Consider the following 3,960-nt stretch of genomic DNA (forward strand, 5'->3'; position numbering starts at 1 on the left):
TTTATGTGGGCGGTCATACATTCATGCAGTGCAAGTGTGTAGAATTGTGATTCATGATGCATGTTAGTTACGACGAAATTCTAGCAAACATGTTCTTTACAAATAAGGCACAATTAATTATTATAAGAAAAGTAAATAATCACCTGCCACCTAAATAGGTTTAGTGAAGTTTGACTAGAGAATCCCCATGAAGTCATCATTGTCAAGAATGGCGGGGTTTTGCAAACCTTTCCTTGTGAAAAGAGTGGTATGGGTTTAATGATCTCCATGGACTGGGAGTTGCCACTTAGATTAGTCTTTAAGACTCATTGCTAATTAAAAGGAAATCCATCTGAATTGTCTAACCACAGGTTAGGGTTCGTGCTAGGTTGTAGTTTGAGGAAGGGGTTAGGCACCTCAATCCACCTGGTAATAACTGGACTACAACCTAGGTAAATACACATTATTATTGAATGGACCGGCTAGGTTTGATCACACATGCATTGATACCACAATCACCAAAAAGGCATCCTTCCGCATTGGCAATGAGTGGAGTGCCACAATCCTATTCATCATTTTTTATCTATTTAAGATAAAGCCCTTAGCACTAGCTAAGTCTTTGACATAAATGCGAGGAGCATGTATAGCTGATATAGGATCTTGTGGAACAAGATTTGATTCTACAAACGGTTTGGTATGAACGAAGAAATTTCGAACAAAAGGATCGAAACTCGCTGATAGGAAAGGAGAGAAAGACAAAGTAATGCCAAAAGCTCCATCAATCTGCTATTCATCGAAAGATGAAGCTCTCTCTTTTTCATCTTGTGCCAGATGCAACAGAAGATGAGTCATTTTTCCTTCTCACGAACCACATGAGCAACTAGAGCTCAGAGGTGCAATGGTCATTTTCCTTCTTAGGTAAATCGGCACATAAAAAAAGGTTGGCCCGTCAAAAGTCCAGTTCCTTCATGAATGAAGTTCAGAATCAATAAGGTTTCATAGAACGAAGGGAGTGTACAACTGGGGCACAACCCCATTTTTTTGTTTGTAATGAGGGAGAGATAGAATGAAGTTCTTCATGATGTTCGAGACAAAAACAAAAACAAAGACAAAAAGGAATTTCACTATGACCTCCTCATTTTGAGACATTATGGCTTTGGGTTCAATCCCGATAACGAAAAAGGAATCCATACAAACTTAAGATCCAACACCATGATAAAATACTAAAGTCTATATACCTGTATCCAACTGCTCTTCATGGTTAGTATATTAGATATAAAGCAAATATGTTGGTATAACATGGAATATGCATGTCAAATCTTAAGAATCTAGAATTCAACATGTTGGATACAATGTATAAAGAAAAAGAAAGTGTGAAATTGACATACCCATATCTAACTGATCTGTAGGGTTAGTATGCGGAATGTAAAACATATATGATTAATAATTAAGAATCAACAGAAAAGCTAATTTAGCATTCATCTTATGGAACATGAAAAATTCTATCCCTAGCAAGGCATTATGAACATGGGGAATGGGATCATGGAATACAATCGCCATGTTTATCATGCACATACAAACAAGACAATGGTGTAAGCAAAATATAACATTGAAATAAGAGAAAAGAAATGCAAAACATGCTAGCGAAATTTGATTGAAGGAAGATCGTCGATAAAGATGAAGTAGAAATTAAGAAAAAAATCTTAGAAAATCAGACTAGAAAGAGGACATCTAGGCCTACACATTTGGGAAAAAAAAATTGCTGAAAGAATAGAGAAAATACATTTAGATGGCTTGCAATGTGAGATTTTATGGTCAGGAAATCCAGGTTTTAAATAGTCCTGCAAGGGAGTAAATCCGAGAAATATATAAGTTAAATTTAAAAATATGAAAAATCTTGCTATAGATAGGTGAGATGCTAATCTATAACTGTAAAGAATGGAGTTTTACAAAAAAAAAGTACAAAAATCCAGATAACTAATTGCACTTCACTGCTGCCTTACTGGGGATAACAATGAGTTGTGCTTAGTGAAAGTGTGATGATTGAATGCACAAGACAACCCCTCTACAAGTTCCATGGTGTTTGATGGTTGGAAGAGCATGGGCTCAAGTATTGTAAATGCAAACAATAATTGATGTGAAGTATAGCAAATCAGCTCCTATGTGTGATTTCAATCAGCGAATCTCGTCAATAATGGTGGCTCAAACTTATTACGGGATCCTCCAAAACATGAGAGGGGTTTGGTATTATAGATTGGAGACCTCTTGGTCAATCAAGGCAAGTGTGGAATATTTCCATATGTGGGAGAGATCTCTTTCCTCTTTGGAGAGATATTTTGTGTCTATTTATAGGAAATAAAATATTTCCTAAGGTGTAAACAAATACTCACATTGGTCACAAGGGTTTTGTAAAGTCTTCTAGGTGCTGTAGGAGTCTTAGTGTGTGTCTAGGTGCATGCCTTGGGTGGCAAGTATAATTTAGTTGAGATATGACCAAAGATTCACCAAATCCCCACAAAATCGTAGAGGCGGCATAATTTGTGTCCTAGCAGTCGGAATTTTTACTTTGGCCAATGTCTGCCTTGAGACAAATGGCATCGGCTAGAGTTCATCTGGCACCCGCCTGAGTCAATATGAGTCTGGCTTGAGTTGACTTAGTGGGTTTGGTCCAACTGGGTTTTTGCTTTATTTAGGACTGATATATTATTTTTTGGGTGGTCTTCGTCAATTCTAAGTGGGTCAAAGCCATTTTCCAATTTTAAAAATATTTTTACTCAATTAATTAACAATCATATATCAATATGGAAGCAAAGATACATTACCTAGGTCAAAGAAAAGACCTTGATTATAAATACAATATCACTCCATATCTCAGGGGGTTCCCGACTCATCAATGCTTAGCCCTTCCAAGGGTGAACATATATTATGTCTACGATCATGTGTTGTTTCTAAGAGAACCACTACTCTCCATGAAAATGTTTCTAGAGGAAATGAACTTCACTCTTGGAAAACTGAAACCTAATCATGTGGTAATTGGCAAACCACACATATACACACCCACATGAAGATGTAACTAGGAAATGAGCCTAGTCAAGTGAAGGAAATTCACCCTTATTTTTTTTCTATCTGAAAATCCACCCCTACCCCTATTCATGCAGAGAAAGACATCTTTATCTTGCAAGATTTGATAGACATTAAAAATATTGAAAAATTGTACTGCGATTAGAAATATTGAGTGCTCATCTTCAAGGGGAAATAAAATTGAATGGAAAAGATGTTATACTGCTTTAGATTCATGCTCATCGCAAGATAATTTTTTTCTACTACTTACAGCTATTATATATGAGAACTCAGTATTTCAGCAACTACTAGTATCTTACAATAATGAAAATATCAACACCTTAGGATTTTGCAAGTTAAAACAATCAAATTTTGATCAGTAGTACCTACGGCCATCAGAGGACGATAATAAATATTAGGCTGCGTTAGGTAACGTTTCTGTTCCAGAAACTACGTTTTGTGTCAAAACCAGAATTTTTTGTTTCTGTGTTAAAAATTGTTTCTTGCCTAAAAATTGTGTTTGGTAAACTTGTTTCAGAAACAGTTTCACCAAGACAGGGATGAGGGAGAGAGAGGAAATCGAAAGAGATTTTAGGGTTTTTTAGTCCAATTTCACCGAGACAGGGATGAGGGAGAACAGTGATCAGTAGTGTTGAGGGAGAGTCGAGATCGAGCAAGAGTTCTTCACGAATTTTTCACCAATTAGTTCTTCAGAGTTTCAAGGAGATAGAGAAGATTTTGATTTTTCAAAGTTTCAAGGAGACAGAGAAGGTTTTGGTTTTCAAAGTTTCAAGGAGATAGAAAAAGGTTTTGGCCTTGGGGAAATTATCAGGGACATAATTTTTCCAAATAGAAAGTTTCTTAAATGTTGAGACATGGTTAATCATATTTCAACATTTCCTGTTTTTCCTTTTTTTTTTT

General features: G+C 36.0%; 1 pseudogene; it reads left to right on the forward strand.

Annotated features, from left to right (window-relative positions):
• Positions 1-607: 607 nt before the first annotated feature.
• On the forward strand, positions 608-826 carry LOC122065396 (annotated as a pseudogene).
• The last annotated feature ends 3,134 nt before the right edge of the window (positions 827-3,960 follow it).

This window comes from Macadamia integrifolia, unplaced genomic scaffold (genome assembly GCF_013358625.1).
Source record: "Macadamia integrifolia cultivar HAES 741 unplaced genomic scaffold, SCU_Mint_v3 scaffold1993, whole genome shotgun sequence".
In the NCBI taxonomy this organism is placed as follows: domain Eukaryota; kingdom Viridiplantae; phylum Streptophyta; class Magnoliopsida; order Proteales; family Proteaceae; genus Macadamia; species Macadamia integrifolia.